The 11,370-nt window shown below is 44.4% G+C and overlaps 1 long non-coding RNA gene across 10 annotated transcripts in view; it reads right to left on the bottom strand.

Moving 5' to 3' along the window:
- Positions 1 to 9,750, bottom strand: part of LOC116642919 — a 105,457-nt gene extending 95,707 nt beyond the window's left edge. For 7 of the 10 annotated variants that reach the window (XR_004301435.1, XR_004301437.1, XR_004301441.1 and 4 more), the window contains exons 1-3: positions 9,596 to 9,750; positions 8,965 to 9,080; positions 7,191 to 7,300 (exon numbers count right to left, since the gene is read on the bottom strand). This is a non-coding gene — a long non-coding RNA (uncharacterized LOC116642919). The other 3 variants (XR_004301444.1, XR_004301442.1, XR_004301443.1) reach the window with 2 other exon arrangements.
- Positions 9,751 to 11,370: the final 1,620 nt, after the last annotated feature.

Here is an 11,370-nt window from a genome sequence, read left to right as displayed (position 1 = left end):
GGGGGGCATAGACAAATAAGGAACACTGCCCTGAAAAGAGGAGTTTCCCAAGGCAAAGAGAGACACTACAGACAGGGCTGTGGGGTGCTCTTGTGGTTCAGCTCTAAAGCCCTCTGCTCCCCGCTGGTAAAGGTGGTTCCACCATGTGAACATTCAGCCACATCTAATAGTCTCTAAGTTAGAAACATGGCTGGAAAAACAAGCATTTTTTAAAAAACAGTATAGAGGGGCACCTGGGTGGCTCAGTCGGTTAAGCATCTGCCTTCGGCTCAGGTCACATCTCAGGGTCCTGAGATCGAGTCCCACATCAGGGTTCCTGCTCAGCAGGGAGCCTGCTTTTCCCTCTCCCTCTGCCCCCCCCATTCTCATGTGCACTCACTCTCTCTCTGTCAAATAAATAAATAAAATCTTTAAAAAAAAACAATATGGAAATACATTTTTTTAAGCTCTTCTGTACTATAGAATGACAGAGTGCATTTCCAGATGTGGAGCTGTCCCGCTCAGGTATTACATGGTCCCGTGATTCTCAGGGGCAGAAAGTTCTTTCCAGATGTCAACTCAGATGAACTAAATTCTGCATCTATCCCATGCATTCCTCAGGTACTCTTTTTCTACTGGGCCCTACTACATACCAAGCTGTACTGTACGGTGTACTATAGTGAACACTGGGAATTTTTAGGAAACAAGAGGTTGGTCTCCTGCTGCAAGCGCTCACACACCAGCAGACAATTACTGTTACTACATACTAGCACTCATCTACGAATGACCACAAGAAAGGAGGTGCATGCGTGAAGGGGAAATGTGCGAGCCATGAAAACAGAGGGCATCTCAAGGAAGACCTCCCTGAGAGCCTCATTAAGCTGGGACCAAAAGCGTGAGAGTCCCCGCTAAAGTCACACCCTAACAAAGATGCACTTCTGTTACGTGTCTTGTAACAATCTGTGAGGTAAGTTCGCTGTGTTCCCCATTTTACCCATGCTCACATCAGTAGCTTAAGAGAAGCTAAGTAACTTGCCCAAGGAAGTGGCAGAATCAGGATTTGAACCAAGGGGTGGGCCCTGAGGCCTGCATTCTATAATCAGTCTGCCCCAGTCACAGTCAAGAGGACACCAAACCAAGCAGACGCTCACAGCCAAGTGTGAGGCCCATAACCTGCCAGCAACACAGGCAGCCAAAATCATGGGAAGAATGGGAAGACCCCAGTAGAAGAGAGCCAGGTGATGGGGAGAACGTTCTGGAAAGAGAAAGCAGCATATGAGTAGGCTCATGTGTGTTCACGCTCACACGTGCATGCGCACACACATGCATGAGAGAGAGAAAAAGAGAAGGACTTCCTCAGCCACACTGAAGAGTTTGAACTTTTTCCTAAGGGCCATGGGGAGTCATGGACGGGCTCCAGGCAGATTAATGAGATGATCGGGTTTGTTTGTGTGAAATGTTGCTCAGGCTGCAGTGTGGAAAATGGATTGGAGAGCAGGAAAGGGTGTGTTGGGATAAGCCAAGTGAGCAATAGTGGCCAGGACTGCCGCGGAACAGTGGGCATACTACCAATGTAGGGAGTTGCATTCTGCTTAGAAGGCAGAAGCAGCAGGGCGGGGTAACTGATTGGACATGGGGTGGTGTGTGGGTAGATGAGGGAGGAAGATGTTTTCTGACGGAGCTGCAGGATGTGGAAGATCAGGTTTAGATATGCTCATTAGGCACTCAGGCATGCAGGTCTCAGGCTCAGGAACCAGATCTGGTCTGAAGATAAAAGTTTTAGGAGTCACCGATATATACAAAGCAACTGGACCTTGAGAGTTGCTCAGCATGACTGACTAATACCCCATTTCTTTAACATGGGTCTTTTTGATCCTTTTAAAAAGGCACATTCTCCCCCACTGTAATACAAGCTACATGAGGACAGGGACAGTTTTTGTCTTGTTCTGCAATTGTTACCCAGTACTTGGTGTATAGAATATAGTAAATATTCCATAAGTATTGTGGAATAAAGGAACTGAAGGATAACTCTTTCTAAAATAAGTTATGAGGGGCACCTGGGTGGCTCAGTCAGTTAAGCGTCTGCCTTCAGCTCAGGTCATGATCTCAGGGTCCTGGGATCGAGCCCTGCATCGGGCTCCCTGCTCAGCAGGGAATCTCCTCCCTCTCCCTGCTCCACACCCCACCCCCACCCCCGCAATGCTCCTTCTCTCTCTTTCTCTCTCTTGCTCACTCTCTCAAATAAATAAATAAAATCTAAAAATAAATTAAAGATAAATAAATAAATAAAATGCCAGGTCCAAGAGAGCAGGACTTTTTTCTGTCTCATCCACTGGTAAACCTCAGCCCCTAGAGCAGTGAGAGACAGATAGAAGCTCAATAGACATGGCTGAAAGAACTTTCGGAAGGCCACATCCATATATAACACCCAAATTTCTGCTACTCTATCCTCCGACAGGACAGAAGAGAGGTCAGAATCTTAGTGTAACTCTTCTGAAATCTTGCTGAGACTATAAGCTCTCAGACAGAAGAGGAGCTATAAATCGGTGCAACAAGACTCGAGAGAACTAGGGCAGATGCTTCTGAAAAAATCGATGGTTGTCTCTTGTCAACTTAAACCAGCTTTTGTTCAGGTGAGAGCACATGTAAGCTAAAGGGGAGAGATAAATTGTTGGGTTTTGCTATAAGAAGGCTAGGTATTGTGAAAATTCTTCCATTGCAAAACACTGATATGTTGGATAAAATGCACTATTAAATGAACTGATTAACTCACAAGATAATGAGGAAAATGCCTATATGTAACATCAAGGAAAATAAAACAAAACAAAATAAGCATGAACAAAAAAGTAAGAAGTTCAGGAGCTGGGGCTGCTCAGGAAACAAAGGCCAATACCAGGATTCTAAAGCAGAGGTTGACAACCCATAGTATGCAGGTGAACTACCTATTTTAGTAAATAGTTTTACTGGCAAATGGCCATGCCCATTTATTTATGTATCCAGCAGAGTTCAATAGTTGCAACAGAGGTCATATGGCTCATAAGCCTAAAATATTTACTTTCTGAACCTTTTAGAAAACCTTGAATGGGGGCGCCTGGGTGGCTCAGTCGGTTAAGCATCTGCCTTCAGTTCAGGTCATGATCCCAGGGTCCTGGGATTGAGCCCCACGTCAGGCTCCCTGCTCAGCGGGGAGCCTGCTTCTCCCTCTCCCTTTGCCTGCCGCTCTGCCTACTTGTGATCTCTCTCTTTCTCTCTGTCAAATAAATGAATAAAATCTTCTTAAAAAGAAAAGAAAATCTTGAATGGTTGTGCAGGGAAATGGGTTCTTTGGGCCTACACAAAGTAGAGAGATGAACCTGAGTCTCACATAAAGCTTGAACCTTCTTGAAAGGAGCTCACATTCCGGGAAAAGTGGACTAGAAAAACATACCTGCTGGCAAAATAAGTCAGACGGAAATCTGTTCCTGCCACAGCTCCAGGTGGAAAATACTATCAATAATAGTACTAATAATAAAAATTTAAAATAATAATAATGGTCTCCCTGGAAATTTGTAACTACGAGCCTCCTGTCACATGAATCTCAGGTTCACTATCTCATTACCCACCTAATCTTTAAAACCCCAAACAAAGAAAACAAATTAAAGTGGTCCCAGTTTGGTAACACCTGTGTGCCTGGCAGATAAAAATGTAAATCCACTCCAGAGCAAAGCCTTCTTAACCCAGGCATGTGGGTTTAAATATAAGTTTTTAAAAAGAGAAAAAATTTATCACACCACGAAGTAACCAATCCCCATAAGTGAAAGTCAGCAAAAACAATAAGCATGATTTAAACCCCCAAGAACTTCAAATACTGGAATTATCAGATATAGAACATAAAATAACTATAAATGAAATGTTGAAAGACATAAGGATAGAAAAGGAACAAGGAAAGGGGGGGCTATCAAAAGTGACCCCAAAAAAAGATTTGACAAAGAACCAAATAGAACTTATAAAAATCCAAATAAAAATATATTTAATTAAAGCCATATGTATTAAAATGTGTGTGTATGTGTATACTAGTGGATAGGTGAACCAGCCAAATAAACATGGGTGAAGATAGAATTAGTAAACTGAAGACAGATCAAAAGAAAATACTTAGAATGGAATAGAAAACAGAAAGAGAAAAGGAGGAAAGAATAAGAATTTCTAACATATATCCAGAGTTACACAAGACAGAAGAGAATGAATGAAAGAGAGAGACCTTGTTTGAAGAGATAATAGCTAAGAAAATGCCTGATCTGATGAAAGACATGAGTCTTGAGAGATGGGAAGTATAATATCTCTCAAGCAGGGTACATTTTTGTTAAATGAGCACAGATGCTAGGCACATCATGTGAAACTGCAAAACACCAAAGCTGAAGAGAAAATTTTGAAAGCAACAAGAGAGAAAGGACAGCTCACCTGCCACAGAATGACTGTGGTCTGACAGTGGACTTGCAACAAAAACTAGGAAGCCAAAAGACAGTGGAACCATGTTTTCAAAAGATGAAAAGAAAGAACTGTCAATCTAGAATTGTATTCTCAGAAATACTATCTTTCAAGAACGATAAGGAAACAAAAACATTTTGGCCAAACAAAAGCTGAGACAGTTTACGATTAACAGACTCTTATCAAGGGAACATCTTAAGGACGAATATCTAGGGGCACCTGGGTGGCTCAGTCGGTTAAGTGTCTGACTTGATTTTGGCTCAGGTCATGATCTCAGGGTCCTGGGATCGAGCCCCTCACTGGGCTCTGTGCTCAGCGAAGAATCTGCTTCTCTCCCTCTCTGTCTGCCCCTTTCCCTGCTCATTCTCTCTCTCTCTAAAATAAATAAATCTTTCTTAAAAATAAATAACTAAATAAAGGTTGACCATCTAGAAGAACAAAATGATCTTATCAGGATGGCCTGGGATAGAACAAGAAATGCTGAGCCGAATTGCTTCAGAAGATAGAGAGGATTTTGAGGCAAGAGAAAGGAGACAAGAAAGCTGGCCAAAAAAAGAAACAATTTGTGGGAGTCAAAATTAATGTCTCATAGGATGTTTTATTATGCTTTCGCAGTATGGAATGTATTGTGAATTCCTCCTTTTGAATGTCTACAGTATCTTCACTAAAATATAGATTTCTCTTAAGTAGGGCTGAATTTATTTCCCAAGATAAGATGAAGAGCCAGATATATGCTCAACATATGTGCAAGGCAGAAACAGGCTTACACATGAAGTGTTGGCAGGGGAGAAGTCACTCTAGATGTGTTCCCCAGCTCTAGTGACCTCAACCTAAGTATTTGCTGGAAGGATCTAGTGGTATGATTTCCACAGTGCACTATGGTAGCTTTTTTTGTCCATACCACTCATCATAAGCACAAGGGATGGCTTACCAGGACTGGGAAGTAAAAGCACCCTTCTTATCTCAAAAGTTAGGGCAGCACCCCCCATTTTCACCACGCCCAGGCCGCAGTGTTGTAGATCACAGGTTCCAAGCACAACTTGAAGTGAAAAGGGAAATCAGAAAAGGCACATTGAGTACTCACATGACCAGGCACTGTGAACCACTCTGTTCCCCTACTCTGTCATTCAACCCTCAAATATAAAGTATAGGTGGCCTACGAGCTATGTGTGGCCATTACATGGTGGTACGGGGCGGGGCATGGAGAAGGGTGCAGCCACAGGAGAGAGGCCCTATGAATTTGGAAATAACTTTGCACCTGATAATTACATTATAAAATCAACACAAAATGGATGAGATCAATGATCTAAGGAGTTTTCTAAATTGTAGCAAACTATAGCTTGTATGGTTTTTACATTTTTTAAATGTTGGGGGGAAAAGAAAGAAAAAAATATATGTTTTTTAAAGATTTTATTTATTTATTTGACAGAGAGAGAGAGACAGCGAGAGAGGGAACACAAGCAGGGGGAGTGGGAGAGGGAGAAGCAGGCTTACCACTGAGTAGGGAGCCCGATGAGGGGCTCGATCCCAGGACCCCGGGATCATGACCTGAGCCGAAGGCAGATGCTTAACGACTGAGCCACCCAGGCGCCCCAGAAAGAAAAATATTTTGTAACAAATGAAAATTATATAAGACTTGCATTTCAGAATCCATAAAATGTTACTGGAATACGGTCATGCTCGTTCATTAACACGTAGTCTCCGGCTGCTTTTGTCCCATAATGGCAGAGCTGAGGCATTGCAACAGAGACTGCAGGTAGGGGACGTGTAGGAAAGAGGATGGGACTGTTATTTCAGAAGAAATATTGTCCACATAGCAATGAGGGTTCCCCAACACCCACTGGGATGTGGATGCCCCAAGGCCCCACCTTCTCCTGTTGCTTCTGCTCCGTTTCCTTTCTGCCCCAAATATTTCCTATCAGATTCTTTACAGAAAGTGTTTGTCAACCCCTGGCCTAACTAACAGTACTAACATATTTAAAGGGGGAAAAAAATGTAATAATCAGAAAGGCCAGTGGATGTTTAAGAGGAAAAAAATCAAGAAAATTAAAGCCAGATGTACCCCTGCAAGTACTAACTTAGGAGATTAGCTTGATGAAGACCCAGGGTTAGCGAATCCCGGTAGAACCTGTTGCAAAATGGATGCATTGAGCTAAAATAGGATATCAATAGTCGTCATAGCACCATTCACTGAGCACATCCATATGCCAAACATTGTACTTAAGCCGTTACATACATTATTTAATTTAATACTCAACACAAGACTATGAGTGAGGTGGGTACTATCTCCATTTTAAAGATTCTATTTATTTATTTGAGAGAGAGAGAGAGAGAGCATGAGCACAGGGAGGGGTAGAGGGAGAAGCAGGCTTCCCGCTGAGCAGGGAGCCCCACTCAGGGCTCGATCCCAGGACCCTGGGATCATGATCTGAGCCAAAGGCAGACGCTTAACCAACTGAGCCACCCAGGGCCCCCTATCTCCATTTTAGAGGTGAGAAAATATGAGGTTCAGAGGGGTTAAGTGACTTTCCCAAGTCTCTACAGTCAGTAGAAAAGCTTGAGTCTTGGACCACCTGCCTCCAAAGCTCCTAGCTACTATCCTATATAGTCATTAATATTCTGCTGTTTTACCCAACAAAGAAACGTCAATTCGGTTAGCTCTGCATGTGCAGCACCTAGCCCAAAGCCTAGCACATCTTAGGTGACCAGAAATCGTTTGTTGAATATGTGAAAGATCCTTTGCTCACCCAGCAACGGTTTTACTGTAGTTTGGCTTCTCATGTAGTTGCTCACATGGAGAGAATGCATCAAAGGGAGAACTCAATGCTTATGCCTCTTGCCCGCTCACCGTACTCCACTGTCAAGTAAAATTAAAATGGAATTTAATGTACACGAGTCATTTATGAAGTTGGTTAGTGTAAGTCAATCCCTGATCCACTCTAGGATGATAACAAAATCAAGACCTTTAGCCCACAAAGCTGTGGGGACCAAGCCCTGTCCACACATCAGCACCAGTGGACCTCAGGAACCTTCCAGAAGACAGTTGGTCTCCTTGTGTACTGCCATGAGCCCTCAACAGTGGGCCTAAGAAACAAGATGCCCGGGTAGCAAAGCCATCTCCCTAATAGGAGCAAAGCTGGGATGCAAAACCAGATCTTTCTGACTCCAGATCCAACACTATTTCCTTCTGCCACGCCTTCTCTTTTGTATGACAAGATGTTTACCATCCTTCATTTTCTTTAACTACTCAAGAAATCCATATTCATTTTAGGGAAAAAAAAAAACATAATAAATTAGAAAAAAGAAAAAAGTTATACATAATCTCTCTCCCAGAGATGATCTATTAATATTCTAGGCTATAGGGTCGCCTAGGTGGCTCAGTCACTTAAGCGTCTGCCTTCAGCTCAGGTCATGATCCCAGGGTCCTGGGATCAAGCCCTGCATCGGGCTCCCTGCTCAGTGGGGAGTCTGCTTCTGCCTCTCCCTCAGCTCATGCTCGCTCTACCTCCCTCTCTCTCAAATAAATAAATAAAATCTTTTAAAAAAAAATATTCTAGGCTATATTCCAGATTTTTTCTTATGCATGTATGTTTTAACCAAAAATGCAACTGTACTGTCTTATGATATGTTTTGGCCTCTAATAGAGTATGAATATTTTATAACAATCTAGATGTACGTATAATCATTTTTAATGTTGTCATCTTTTATTGTATTGATATGCCCTAATTTAGTTCACCAAAATCTCAGTCAGACACTGAGCTTATCTTGGTTTTTAGCCTATAATCTAAGTGTCTACCATATACTCAGTAAGCAATTCCCCCAACTCCAACCCTAATCCTCGCTTGACCTCTGCCTCAAATGTTGGTATGAAATCCTATAGCGTCCAAGTATTAGCAGTGATAAATACAACGCCTCCATTTCTGAGTTCAGAATCAATTCACAGTAGACACAGTTATTCGAAACAGCAACTTTATTACTAGGAAGTCAGAACAGTTTAGTTAAGGCCACAGATGGGTCTTCCTAACGGAAGACAGAGTCTAGACCTAGGACAACCCAAACCACTGCCTCGTACCCTCTGCCTCCTAAGCACACAGCAAGTAGCAGGCCTGGCCTCTCAGGACCTGGAGCAGGGAGAGGGCAGGACACATGGTATCTGCAGGCTAGCAAATTTTCAAGAGAGGAGAAGAGCTAAGATGCCTGTTAGAAGGCCATAACCGCAAAGCTACGCATTTGCTTTGGCCATGGCCACGGGCTCAGTGTGGCTGTCCCCAGCCCCGCCGTCTCAGCCCTGGTCAATCTGCAGAAAGCACTCAGTGTTGCCTCCACATGAGTCATTCTTAGTAATTATATGAGCTGATGAACTCTGCAGGAGCCTAGCTCTCTCCTGTAAACTGAGGCACAGAGGTCCCAGCCTCTTTTGCTTGGAGGTGGATCCCTACAGGTTCTGACCACCTCGGGAGCTCCCCAGGGCCTGCAGCTCACGGCCTTCTGCTCTCTCCAAGAGACCACAAATACACCTACCCTGAATGTATACATTCGCTGCTGTGTCTTCCTGAGACAGTGAGGTCAGCGGGTCCCAATCCTAGCTCGTGGCTTTGGACAAGGCACCTCGCTCCTCTGAACCATGCTGCTGTCATCTGCAAAAGAAGGCGAGTAAGCCCCTGTCAGAGACCGTCGAAGTTGGCACGGCAGGCAGGCCCACCCCTGCAGCCTACCTGACGCCCCCAGCCTGCTCACACTGGCCCGTACCCCTGCTTCTTTTCCACGGGGCTCTCTGCCCGGGGCCTGTTATCCCTGCTTCCTTTCCACCTGCCCCTCCCTCCAGTCAGCTGGCCCTTTAAGTTCAGCTTCCCCGGGAAGTTTCCAACACCCGGCTTTCTCAGATGCCACTCCCCTGTGCTGTGGGCTTACCTCACTCATACCCTTATCCGCACACATGCCTGCCTCGCCTATCCATATGCTCCCCGAGCCCGAATCTTGAGTCTTTGGTCCCCCTTTCCGTGCTCAGTACCTGGCCCGTTGACCGGCCTCTACTGAACAGTACGGGGAATGGGCAAGGAGAATGGGTTCAAATCACAGCATCCCTGAGTTCTGGAACTCCATGAGTTTTATCCTTGTTAGTGTCTATAACTCTCCAAACACAGAATCTTACCTCTTAGACTGAAAACCGCCCTTTGAGGGTACTGGGACCCACACCATGGCAACTCAGCAGGAAGCTTTGTGTGTGCGCGGCCCCGCTGGCGCTGGATCAGCAGCTCCGTGCCCAGGATTACTGAGAATCTGGAGCGGGAGCGGCTGCCCCGGAGCCCTGGGTCATGTGTGTGCACAATTGGTAACCTCTCCAACACAAACAACCCCGGAAAGACAATACCAGTTTGTTCCAGAGAGAGGAATTCTGAGCAGTTGCCATTTCCTGGATGACTGAGTATTCTTTACCCTGGAAACATGAACGGTCTGAACAGAATTGCTTCAAAAACAGCTCTCCCCCTTGTTTCAAATTGAGGAGGTCAATGTTACCTCTGACCAGTTTGTGACAGTGATACTGGAAACAGGGAGGCTTCTGTTTGATATCTCAGTACCACCCCCTCCAAGGAAGATGCAAATTCCAGCCTAAAAACCAGAAAGGGGAGTACACAGAAGGCCAAGTACATGCACTGGTTTTCTGGGAGAACTGTAGGTATAATTACTACCTCTGATCAGTCTTGTTGTGCAAATGATTCTGCCTATAACATACAGACATTAAAAAAAAAAAAAAAAAACTTGAATATGGGGCTAAGGAGGAAAACATTGTGGCCTTTTACAAGGGAAAGTGTGTCCCTAAGGAAATAATGAAGGCCCCAGTTGCTCACATCTTACAAAAGAGACTATACAAAGCTCTCCCGAAAACACTGTGGGGAATAATTCTATGTTAGCTGGGGAATTGGCTAGATGATCTAATAGGTCTTTGCCCTCACTCTAGTTTCTATGATTCATGTGTGACTTATTTAATTGTTACCATCTATTGCAGATATATAAAAGAATGCTTTTATTCTAAAAAAAAAATCTAAATTCAAATCATCTTTAATATCACACTAAGTTCTCACTCCCATCACCCTTCAGAACATTGACATATTAACTTTTTGACCTACCCTGAACCCTCCTGCTACCTCCCAGGATACAGAAAGTACATCTGCTATGCCTCGGGGTGTAACACGGAGCCCCCACCCCCCGGGGCGCACTGAAAACAGGTTCGGGAGAACTAAGGGTTAAGTGGAGTCCCCCAGGAATTCCAATCTGTTGCAGGCTGCTAATTCAGAAGCTGCCTGGGGCCTAGGTGTAACCACAGCTAGGAAAACAATGCCTAACTGCCTTATCCTCTACAGCATTTAGCATTTATCATGGTCAGAAAACCACCTGTTACTTGGGAGCGATTCAAAAGAATTCTGAGCCATCATTAAAGCAATAATGAATAAAAACATATTGTGAATCGCTACCCAAACCCCAGGCAGACGTGTTCTTTAACTGTGGGCTTGATCTGTGCTATTAATCTGGAATTAGCAATAACAGACAACCGAACATACCCCAAACCAAGACCCTGCCTGCCCCTCGGTTTTGTTTTCTTTCAAGCCCTTGACAGTTGTGGCGAGTAACCCATAGCAAGCAGAGCTGACCGTTCTTGCAAACCTGAGCGGGCGTCTGGCATCTGGCAGCCAATCAGAATCAAACAAACCACTGGATCGCTATGAATGCCCATCAATGAGACTGAAGGAGATAGGCTAGTGGCAGGGACGGGGCGGAGGGGCGGGGCTTTTAACCCCACCCAAGGCAACTGCGGATCTCGGACCCCAGAAGAAAATACACCTGACTACTCGGAACCCACCAGGAGATGCGTCAGGAATTTCACTGGGAAACATCTGAAAACACATTTCTCCAGCTGTCAGCAGAATT

This window comes from Phoca vitulina, unplaced genomic scaffold (genome assembly GCF_004348235.1).
Source record: "Phoca vitulina isolate PV1807 unplaced genomic scaffold, GSC_HSeal_1.0 scaffold25, whole genome shotgun sequence".
Taxonomy (NCBI): domain Eukaryota; kingdom Metazoa; phylum Chordata; class Mammalia; order Carnivora; family Phocidae; genus Phoca; species Phoca vitulina.
The sequence above is the reverse complement of the archived record's forward strand: the minus strand, read 5'-3'. Positions and strand labels throughout refer to the sequence as shown.